Below are 12463 nucleotides of genomic sequence, written 5' to 3'. Positions count from 1 at the left end.
TAGAATTTTGGAAATGTTTGTTTTTGCTTTTGCGATACTAAAAACATATGTGAGGAAATTATTAGATAATTTTTGTCGTGCGAAATTATTTTCTGCATAGTACGGCTAATCAGACCAGGACCTGCAATCTATTGCTGATTCCGAATATGGTAGCCTTTTTTATGCTCACCGAGAGGTTGGTTCGTGAACCCCTCGATGTGGGACGTCCTGCGGGAGCAATCATTTCTGTGGTCATGTTGTCTTTTCCGTTCCACCCCGTGTCAGGAAAGTTACTGACAAGGACGAACAGGGTATTGAAATCACGACACATTTAAACACCCTTTGGTACTCGAGGTGATTATCTTATCGACCTGGGCTACCGCGCTCATCAGCAAATTTTTATTTTCAATTTTTTTTCTCCCTCTTTTAAAGTTTTCAGAGTCTGGAATTCAATTCAATTTTGCATCATGTTTAGATGAAAGAGATCAAAAAATAAATTTTTATCTGTTTTCCATTTTAATGTATGGGATTTTCATTTTTAAGTTACTATAAAACCATATTTTTTGTAATATGGTGATTTATTACATCATGGGACTAGAAGCTTGTAAAATGAACTCGTACAGCAATTTCCTAAAACGCACGAATCGAGCATATAATGTTCTAAACATATGCGTATACGGCACTTCCATATCGTATGTATAAGTTGGATTTTGATCTTGAGGATACATATTCATATTTCGTCAAACTCAACTGAAAGAACTTTCTAGAATCCGTAATGCTCTTGCAAAGAGAAATTTAATTTTCTATAACTACTGTCATTTTATTTTCTTGTTTCTATATTACAGAAATGTTGCTTAAAATATTCGTTTACACTTCATCGGAAATTTTAGATTGTGTGCAGAAACGGAAAGAATTCAATGTATAATGCGTCAAGGAATGTAATTCTGTATGACATGAATGTCGCTCTCCACTTGTTAATACAAGATATACAGAAGACTGGATGTGGTGAAGATATTTATTATTTGAGATGTTAATTTTTTTAAGGAAGGAAAAATCCCGGTAGAGGCAGAGATGAGTTTTTTCCTTCCTTAAAAAAAATTAACATCTCAAATAATAAATATGTAGTGCGTTCTTATCTGTATAGATGGCGCACCCTCCTCACACTCCTGGTGATTGTAAAAAAAAGAAAAAATGCCAGTTGGAATCGTACCACCGATTTGTATACACGTATCATCCTTCTCGTTATGTTTCTTTCGTATATTAAATCATTAAGTTTTCATTACGTTTTATGTCGTCACTACAAGCATCGGATCACTGGTGACCTATAGGACGCATCTGATTTTGGACATTGAAGTTAATTTCTCCATCGTTTAAATTTCGTTTTCGCGCCTTGTGCTTTCTGTTCGTACGCTCTTCAAAGATGAAACTTTTCTAATCTCCTAGTCTTTTGGATATACTATATATTTTTTTTCAAGCAAAGTCTACTCGTTTCTACCCAATATAGAGACGTTCCTGGAAATTCAAGGTGAGGAATAAACTTTCTACTCTCGATTTGCCGGTCCCCATACTTGCATTTGTCATGGCTCAACCTATTGCATCAGCTGAAGTTTCACGTGTTGCCTTTCGAGCCCCTCCGTTCTGGGAAGCAAATCCAGAGATTTGGTTTCTTCAAATTGAGTCACAATTCAAAACGGCAGGCATAACCGCCGATGAAACTAAATTTCATTCCGTTGTAGGAGCTCTTGATTGCAAAGTTTTGAACTATGTTTCTAATATCGTTCGCAATCCTCCCCAACAGCACATGTACGAGACTCTCAAAACTCGCGTGCTGGAGCAGTTTCAACAATCAGAATCTTCCAAATTGCGAATGTTACTCCAGGAGCTTCAACTAGGCGACAAACGCCCGTCCCAGCTTTCGCACGAAATGCAAACGTTAGCTGAGGATTAAATGGAAAGTGACATTTTGAGAAATCTCTGGATGCAGAGATTACCTTTGCACTCCCAACAAATATTACAAGCTTCTAGTGAACCGTTAATTGGGTTAGCGAAAATAGCCGACAAAATCTGTGAGGTTTCTCATGTGTCATCTAATACTTCAGCTGTGTCTCACACTTCCGAGTTTGATGATTTGAAAAACGAAATTGCTTCGCTACTGCAATCATTTGAAAGGCTTTCGCGATCTCCTAGACCATCTCGCGGTTATCGCAAACGATCTCAATCTCGTAGCCGAAATAAATTCGGCGATGCTTTGAAAAATGGAAGGCTTTGCTGGTACCATGAGCAGTTTGGAGAAAAAGGTCATAAATGTATTCCTCCATGTCAGTTTCAGGAAAACTAGTGGGCTCGTCTGTTTCGGCGACAGCTGACGAAAGCCTTCTCCATAGTCGCCTATTTGTCATCGACGTTAATACGGGTTTCCGATTTCTAATTGACACTGGTGCATCAATCAGTTGTTTTCCGAAACGCCTGACTAACTTGACAAAACCTCACAAACTCTCACTGTATGCTGCAAATGGATCCGAAATCCAAACGTTTGGCAACAAAAATCTAGTTCTGAATCTTGGACTAAGGAGGGACTTTCCTTTCGTTTTCACTGTGGCAGATGTTTCACATCCCATTATTGGAGCCGACTTTTTGGAAAGATTTGGTTTGCTTATAGATGTTAAAAATTCCCGTTTGATCGATAACGAAACATCGCTATCAGTGAATGGTTTAGAATCCCAAAACGGCTCTTTTGGTTTAACACCGATCTCTGGTGATTCTCCATACCACCGCATATTAGCCAAATTTCCTCAGCTTACTAGCTCAGTTTTAAATGCAGTTCCAAAGAAACACTCTGTCATGCACTTCATCGAAACTACGGGACCACCGGTTTTCGCAAAAGCTAGAAGATTGTCTTCTGAAAAACTTGCAGCTGTTAAAAAACAATTCAATGAACTGTTGCAACAAGGTATAATTCGGCCCTCAAAAAGCCCTTGGTCGAGTCCCATCCATCTTGTACCCAAAAAAAGCAACGAATGGAGAATTTGTGGGGACTTCCGCGGACTCAATGCAATAACCATCCCAGATAGATACCCGCTTCCAAATATACAGGACTTTTCCATCAACTTGAGTGGTAAAAAGATTTTTTCAAAAATCGATTTAATAAAAGCATATCACCAAATACCAATCAATCCTAAAGACATTCCCAAAACCGCCATAATTACGCCCATTGGGCTATACGAATATGTTTATATGTGCTTCGGCCTGAAAAATGCAACTCAAACGTTTCAGCGTTTTATTGACGAATCATTTCGCGACTTAGATTGTTGTTACGCATATCTCGATGATTTGTTAATCGCTTCCATTGACGAAAAATCTCATGAAGCTGACTTAAAACGTGTTTTTCAAAGACTAAATGACTATGGTATCGTGATCAATCCATCTAAATGTGTATTCGGTCAACGTCAAATTAATTTTCTGGGTTTTCTTGTTTCTCCCGATGGGATTGCACCTTTACCAGATCGAGTACAAACATTGCTCGATTATCCATTGCCATCAACAGTGACTGAATTAAAGCGTTTTTTTGCAATTGTAAATTTCTATCACAGATTCCTTAAAGATGCCGCCAGGGTGCAAGCTCCTTTGCATGAATTAGCAAAAAGCAAGATAAAAAAAGATAAAACTGAAATAGTTTGGTCTGAGGAGGCCAAATCCGCTTTTTTGTCATGCAAGCAATCAATTGCCAACGCTGCACTTCTGGCCCATCCTGTTCCAAATGCAAAATTGTTTTTGACTGCCTATGCTTCCGACACTTCATTGGGTGCAGTCCTTCAACAGCAAATAGGAAACAAAACCCAACCATTGTCATTTTTTTCACGCAAGCTCAGTTCGACTGAAAAAAAGTACAGTACATATGACAGAGAGCTCTTAGCAATATATTCAGCTGTTAAGCATTTCAAGCACATTTTGGAGGGACGCAACTTCATAATTTTCAGTGATCATCGTCCTCTCACGTATGCCTTCAAACAACGTAACGATAAATGTTCTCCCCGGCAACTTAGACATCTTGAATATATTAGTCAGTTTTCGACAGATTTACGATATTTGCCTGGGGATAGTAACGTCATAGCTGATGCTTTCTCAAGAATTTGTGAAATCCACACTCCTTGTACAATCGATTATGCAGAATTGGCACGGGCGCAGGCAGATGATGATGAATTGCATACCTTGCTTCAAAGTGAAACTGGGCTTCAGCTAAAACGCCTCGATATCTCCGGTGTTAATATCTACTGCGATGTGTCTACTGACGATATACGCCCGTATGTACCCGTTTCAATGCGACGTCTAGCGTTCGACTCTGTGCATAATCTGTCCCATCCTGGGATAAAAGCCACTCTAGGTATGGTACGCAAACGATTTATTTGGAAATCGATTGCGAGAGACTGCAAGGATTGGTGTCGTACTTGCATCGCTTGCCAGAAGTCGAAGGTTATCAAACATACCAAGTCTCCTTTAGGCTCTTTCCAGGTTCCTGATTCTCGCTTTGCACACGTTCATCTGGACATTGTCGGATCCTTGCCTCCCTCTAAAGGATACACGTATCTCTTGACATGCGTTGATCAGTACACACGGTAGCCCGAAGCGGTACCAATGTCTAACCAAACCGCTGAAACTACAGCTGAGACATTCTTTTCTACCTGGGTGTGTCGGTTTGGCGTTCCTGAAAAGTTGACCACAGATCAAGGTCGTCAGTTTGAGAGTGATCTATTTCGCTCTCTTGCACGGCTGTGCGGCATCGAAAAATCCCGCACCACTGCCTACAATCCAAAGTGTAACGGCCAGGTTGAGAGATTCCACCGCGATCTCAAAGCCTCTCTGATGTGTGTCCTCAAAGGTAACGAGCACTGGACAGAGGTTCTACCTACAGTCCTGTTGGGGTTACGTTCCAGCACCAAAGAAGACCTCCAAGTATCAACCGCTGAGTTGGTATACGGCACAGCCCTACGCCTTCCTGGTGAACTCTTCCGGCACTCGGATGAGCGAGACGTCCTACCTCGATATGACTTCTTGCAGAGACTGAGAGACCATTTCTCCCGTGTGAGACCAGTACCAACCTCTCATCACAATTCGTCTAAGCCCTTCGTCTCGACAGACTTGCTAACTTCTCCATCAGTATTCGTCCGACAAGACTGTGTACGCAAACCTCTGCAACAACCATACACCGGACCATTTGAAGTTATTTCAAGAACTGATAAGTATTTTATGTTGAACATTAATGGCAATCATAAAAATGTATCCATAGATCGCCTTAAGCCATGTTTTATGTTAAATAATAATTTATGTGACACGTTCAAAAATCAGTATATTTCCAGGTCTGGCCGAAGAGTGCGATTTCGTATTGACCCTTCGAAATTAGCTATATGATTCATAATTATGTATGGTATATATATTGCAATTTTTTTTTATTATTTGTATGATTATTATTCAAATTTTCTTCTCTTAAATGTTTCGACTGGAGGGGGAGTGCTGTAGTGCGTTCTTATCTGTATAGATGGCGCACCCTCCTCACGCTCCTGGTGATTGTAAAAAAAAGAAAAAATGCCAGTTGGAATCGTACCACCGATTTGTATACACGTATCATCCTTCTCGTTATGTTTCTTTCGTATATTAAATCATTAAGTTTTCATTACGTTTTATGTCGTCACTACAAGCATCGGATCAAATATCTTCACACATCCAGTCTTCTGTATATCTTGTATTAACAAGTGGAGAGCGACATTCATGTCATATATATAGCCCTCTGGTGGCTCGTCGTCCATGAGCTATTAGCTGATCGGTTTCACCGTCCATCGCACGGTTCCGTTCGGCATATATACGCTCTAACGAAGGAAAATCTCTATCTCCTCTGTAGCTTAGTGGTCAGAGCACTCGTCCGGCAATCGAGGGACCCGGGTTCGACTCCCCGTAGAGGCAGGGATGAGTTTTTTCCTTCCTTAAAAAAATTAACATCTCAAATAATGAATATCTTCACCACATCCAGTCTTCTGTATATCTTGAATGTAATTCTGTTCTTCAAAGAAGATTCCAAAATATTTATATATTACAAAACTCTCGCAAAATCCATTGCATTCTCCATGTGCACCCATCACGGCAGTTGATACGCGTCCTTTAGGTAAACATATTTGTTTCGTATCGCTTCTTATAATTAATGGAACTTCACCGAGAGTCTCTGGAGTAGATTCGGAAATTATTGATCACTGCAGACTTTACCGAGGAAAAATGTTTTCCAACACATGATATCAGGGTCTTGATTCTCGGGTTCTCTATTCCTGCTTCATAGTGATCCATCTCGAGAATTTTCTCATCGAAGTTTTCCTTTTTATTATAGAGACATTTTTCTCATTTATTTCGAGTACATTATCAAAGATATTTCTTGGAAGATTCTGGAAAACACCATATTGTCATTTTGTAAAGCTGGAAAACAGTTCCATTCAAAAGAATGGGTGAAATATTTTGAGATTTCTGTTATATCGTGATTACATAGTGGAATTTACGTTTGGATTAGTGTGCGGTTTGCGGTAAAAACGTAACTCTACCTTATTCATGAAGTAAATCAATTATGCTCACACTTGAGTCACCATAATTTCAATCCTCGTTGACATCTCGTGAATGCAGTAGTTATTTTACAGTGACAATGATGAGTGCGTGAGTACAAAAAATGACAAAAGCCTAGAATAACAATCAACCAACTTGGTACATGCGAGCGCATTATTTGAAAAGTATTTTTCTAAATGAAACGGTTCACGAGTTATTTGAGTTAAAACGGACTCGAATTTTCAATCTGTATAAAAGTAAATAAAATAAATAGAATAACTTTTGCTTTTTTCATTATGACGTATTTACATGAATTGAAAACATGGCTCTAAACATATTTTTACGCGATATATCGTGAAACTTCGATGTCGTATGTGAAGCGAAAAAAGGTAATATACATGTACAAAGACACGATTCTAATCAAAAACTTCTCGCGCTCAGAATGAAAATTTATCCTTTGACAAAGAAATCGTGATTAAAATCCAACAGAGGAATGTCAGTTGTGAAAACAATGGAATTGCGACACGGATTTTTTTTTTTAATCTAACATTCCTTCGAAGAATACTAAAACATTTTCAAGAAAAACCTCTAGTACCGTTTTCATTTTCTTCCTTTTGATTAAATGTGCAAAATAGTTTCATGTAAAATTACTATACAGTGTGTCCTGTAATTGCTAATGCACCCTTTGTCTCATCAACTGTCCGTCGTAGAGGTATCAGGTATCATCCAAATTTAAAAAATGCTCAAAATTTGTTCTAAACCAAGTCTTTCAAGCAGGGCCTACCAATTTGTTCAAGTACCAAAACCAAATAAACCATTATATAAAAACAGCTTTTCCTTCATTGCCCCTAAGATATTAAACATTTTTCACACTGAAAATCAATTTAATAATAATAAAAACATAAATCATGTGATTTTTGACTTCGTCAGACGCATAGATTATGGAAACCATTTAGATGAAAGTATTGAAAGGACAAAAGAGTATAGTAATAAATAAGAGAAGTGGTGTGCGATGGTTGCATTATATTGAGCTTCACGAAAAACAACTTAATTGCGAACATTATTCAGATATATATAGATAAGCGAAAATACATTTGTCAACACATATCTAATAGATATAATAATGCTGTTGCAAGAGAAAGAACAAATATTCTATAGCTTATTCCTTTATGCCTGCTGGAAGGACCTTTCAGTCCCTTGGGGCTACAAAGTGTTTGTTTGTAATATGTGTGCATCCATTTTTTTTTGTGTATTATATGTTTGTATTTGTGTAACACATTTCTAGATTTGTGTACTACATACTTGTGTTCGTGTAACACATGTTTGTATTCGTGTAACACATGTCTGAATTTGTGTATTACATGTTTGTATTGGTGAAATTAAAAAAAAAAATTACCCTGTACCAGTTTTGAGAGTGTAAATAGAGTGTGTAACAAAATAAAAAAAACCTACATATTTATACGGTCCTCTTGTCCCCTATTTTCTATTTAGAAAGTTGTTGTCCTGTATCTCCTGAGGCCAACAGAAAAAAAAATGCCGTGTTTCTAATTGCAATATTCGCTAAGATATTTGAATTCTAAAATCGGAAGAAAGTTGTGAAAAAACAGCATAAATGAGGGAAAACAACGTTTTCCGTTAGTTCTTGGAAAGGAGCTATAGATACAGTATTTCGAGAAACGTATCATTTCTGCGATACGTGGCCACATGGACGCAAACAATTCAAATGAAATCTTGAATTTTTGCGTTATACTTTTATGGGCTGCTCTAAACAAATTCTAAAAAAGGCTCTGTGTTGCCGCGTGGTGGCTTGTCGCTGAGGTGAGGGAGGCAACTATGTAACAATTCACGATATTCTGCATGTTAAGGAAAGAGAAAGTATATGTCTCTACGGTACATTGTATAGTGCAACTGGAAGTATCGCGGGAAGACCGTTGTTCGATTCCCGGTTAAGGAAGCCGACTTTTCTGTCCGAGTTGTTCTCCGCATCAATACCAGCGTATCCATCAAGTCACTTTACTCGAAAATGTATGATGTTTCCTCAGAATGATATAATTCTAGCCCAATTCAAAGAAATAAATATTAAATTTATGATATCAATCATTATATACAGTCAATCAATCATTAGTTACAGTCACGTTATGTTATCACAGGAAATTCTGGAATTTCCAGTCGGAAAATTACCGTCATCGACTTTGAGATTTTACCAAATGCCATTCCACAAAAAGGTATAAAATCAAAGCCTGTTAGAATAACTGAGTCTCCGAGTTTTTGCCGTTAAGTGGACACAGGATTGTTACAAGACATGCTACAATGTAATAATAATGAAAAATCTGCAGGAATCGTGACTTACCTTTTAATGCTGTACAGAATACCGAGCTCAAACGAGCCCCATTTTCCTCGACGTTTGCACAGTGAAAGAGATTCTTCTCCTGGAATATCAAATAAATTTATTTCTATTAACACTCGTATACATAATTAACTTATTAAAACAATTAAAAGGTCTTATATTTCTCTTGAAGTACCTGAACGATGTCAGTTAATTTTTCCTTAATAATTATATTTCACTGTCTTCCTTGAAAATTGTTATTTAGTTAGACGATTGTCATTCATGAAAGAATAGATAATATGATACCCATTTAATCAACAGATGCCGTCACAGCTGACAATAATTGTATTAGTATTGATTTTTGATATAGTGAAAGATTTGTTTTTCAGTTTTTAACAGTGATAACTGTTTCCTCTGGAGAATGTCACTTTAATAATGGCGATGTTGATTACCTGAAGGATATGAACAGGGAGGCAAACTTCAATGTACAAAAGGCGCTTTTTTGGAAAAAAGTGAGATGAGTGTAATAAAAATATTTTACGTTGATGTTCATATTGTGAAAATTATTTGAAATAATGGAATAATTTTAGTAGAAGATTGTTTTTATTAATAACTCTCACGTGAGCTTACTCGGAACGTAACTCTTCAAGTATTTACGAGCAATCACTTGGAGTAATTTAATTTATTTTAAGATGTCCTATTACTGGAAGATGTCCTTAGAAAACATGGTCGGAAACTCATCTTTGAGGAAAAGTTTTCATCGCAGGCGGTTGAGGTAAGTACAGTAAAATGCAGACGTAATGTAAGTATATGCAGACGACATCATCAGATTTCATGTCATGTGCTCATTATAGTCATTTAATTATAGTCATTTCCGAAGGGAAAATAATAATTTCCATCCCATAATTAGATTTCATGAATGGCAATATCGGAGCAATTGCTGAGTTACGATAGGAATGTTGCCGTATATCGGATCCATCTATTACTTATAATATATGTCATCATTCCTTACATGACTTATTTGAAAGAATATTAAATCTTAGTTATTTTTTAAGCATAGCATGTCCTGCAAATGTCAAGATTCAAATGTCCTGTCGTCCATTCAGTGTTATTTCTATTACTATTTTGAGTGAAATAGCAGGCATAAGAGATACAGCATTTGTAATAAACTCAGTGAGCTGCGAATAAAATTTTTTAAATATTCGCAATTTCAGTTCGTTAACTGTCAATCAGAAACAAAAAAGATCAATAATAGCGAGTGGCATTAAGTGATTGTTTGTCGTCGTGAAAATTGGAGCGTTTATCATATTCGCTTCAAATTATGGAGGGCTCCAGCAACAGCACGAAACAAACATTACTTTGGCCACAAACATATTACGCCGAACAATTTACACCCAAACAACATATTTTTCCATCAATGTTTGAGTGCGTCCGATTAATAGAGGGGAGTGTCCGCTATTCGGGAGGTACGATATGCAGTAGAACCTCGTTTATACGACTTTCACATTTATCCGAAGGTTTTGCTTCCGTCGCAATTGTCAAAATATTGATTGAAATGTTTTTAAATATGACCACTTATAGAAAATGCTATGTATTGCTGCAGTGGAAACTCTCTTAACGGCCCACGGCACATTTACAGATTATTTAAGAGGTACGCGGTACTTTTACAGGTCACTAAAATGAACCGAAGCACATTTACAGATCAGTTAACTGATCCGCGGTGCAGTTTCACATCACTTGAGTGGCCCTCAGCGTAGTCCCAGATCGTTTAAGTGGCCCACGACGCATTTACAGATCACTTAAGTGACTCGCGGCAATGTTCGAGATCGCATAAGTGGCCAGCTGTACTTTTTGAAATCCATTAAGTGGCCTGCAGTCCCCTAATCATTGAGCACTCTTGACTTAGGTGATCTGTAAATATTCTTGTGTCGGTCAAACAAGTGATCTGTGAATGTGACGCGGATTTGAAAATGTGTTGCGGGTTACCCTAAGTGATGTGAAACTGCACTCCGGGTCATTTGAGTGCCACTTAATGATCAGCACATGTATTTTGGGTCATTTGATGATCTGTAAATGTGCTTCGGGTCATTGTAGTAATCTGTAAATGTGCTACAGGTCATTTCAGTGATCTGTAAATGTGCTACAGGTCATTTCAGTGATCTGTAAATGTGCTTCGGGTCGTTTTAGTGATCAGTAAATGTGCTTCGGGTTGTTTTAGTGACCTGTAAATGTACTGCGTACCACATAAATGATCTGTAAGTGTGCCGTGTCCGTTAAGAGAGTTTCCACTGCACCAATATATAGCATTTTCGATAAGTGGTCATATTTAAAAACGTATCATCCAGTGCAAAACACAAGTTTTTTGCTAGTTTTATAAAAGGAGGCCAGACGTCCCGGTTTTTAACTAATCACGGTCACGACATCTGTTTGTGTCGGTTCTTGTCATCGCCTAATCAAATCACGGCATGGTTGACCATATTTCGTTAGAAAAATATGGGAGACTAGAATTTTATGAAGAAAAAATACGGGATATCACTGAGAATGTTGGCAAAATTACAAACTGTGTTAAAATTTCTGAAAAAGGGACGAGTTGCTGATCACTTGACTGATCTACAGCATCTTCACAGATTACTTGATTATGTGTCCCGTGACACGTTTTCAAATCAATGAAGTTCCCCGCTTCAAAAGGGTAGCATTGAGTCTTGAGCTTCAGCGTAAGGACTTCGTGACGTCATCATCGAACGAATGAGAGACGTAGAACGTGCAACGTCATCAGTTGTGGGAGGGGCGAACGAACGAGGAGCGAATCATTGAAGAGATAAGTGACGTCATTCGTCAGAAGGGCCGTAAAACCGGATTTTTAATTTTCACTTTCAAAGTTTTAGTGACGTCATCAGATTCATCTCGTGGCATCTTCTAATGATAAAGCAACGCAAAACAACTGTTTATTGATGATTTCTTTACTGGAATAATTATTCTCTAAATATTATTAGTTTTGTGGAGCAGAAGCCTCAAATATCCTCCATTACCAGGACATTTTTTGGAATATTTGGAAAGAATATTCGATTTTTGACAGATGTTTTTCCGAGCTCATTCATGCAATGTTAAGTCAATGGGAAATTGCTTTTCTAGAATTGTCAGAAATGTCTCTTGCCCGGATAATTAAATTAGACAATTCCGGAAATTTTTCGCCACAAAATGAGCATTCATACGGCTTTTCTCCCGTGTGCCTTCTTTTGTGAATCTTCAATTCACACGACGATCCAAATAGTTTGCCACATAAATCACATTCACGCGGTTTCTCTCCAGTATGAACTCTTCTGTGCGAGCGTAATGAAGTGCTTTTCCGGAACTTCTTATCGCATAAGTCGCACGCAAATGGCTTTTCTTTGGTGTGAACAATTTTGTGGTGAATTAAATTGGACTCATCCGGAAACCTTTTGTCAGTGTTTTACCCTCGAAGCACTATAAGTAATCTTTGGCGAAATATGACCAATAAGCCGTTCTCAAAACATCATTAGTTTTTTAGAGCAGAAGCCCTAAATATATTCCGTTACCAGGACATTTATTTGACATTTTTGG

At 37.8% G+C, this 12463-nt stretch overlaps 1 long non-coding RNA gene across 2 annotated transcripts in view; it reads right to left on the bottom strand.

The window, feature by feature from the left end:
* The window catches only part of LOC149083542 (uncharacterized), an 82693-nt gene that overhangs the window by 52567 nt on the left and 17663 nt on the right, over window positions 1–12463 (bottom strand). For both annotated transcript variants that reach the window (XR_016193017.1, XR_016193016.1), the window contains exon 2: window positions 8906–8984. This is a non-coding gene — a long non-coding RNA (uncharacterized LOC149083542). The remainder of the gene's footprint in view (window positions 1–8905; window positions 8985–12463) is intronic.

The sequence above is a fragment of the Pholcus phalangioides genome, unplaced genomic scaffold (genome assembly GCF_987345545.1).
Source record: "Pholcus phalangioides strain wild (caught in Gottingen) unplaced genomic scaffold, Ppha-v1.0 ptg000008l_1, whole genome shotgun sequence".
Classification (NCBI taxonomy): domain Eukaryota; kingdom Metazoa; phylum Arthropoda; class Arachnida; order Araneae; family Pholcidae; genus Pholcus; species Pholcus phalangioides.
Note: the sequence above shows the minus strand (reverse complement) of the source record. Positions and strands in the feature narration are given on the sequence as shown.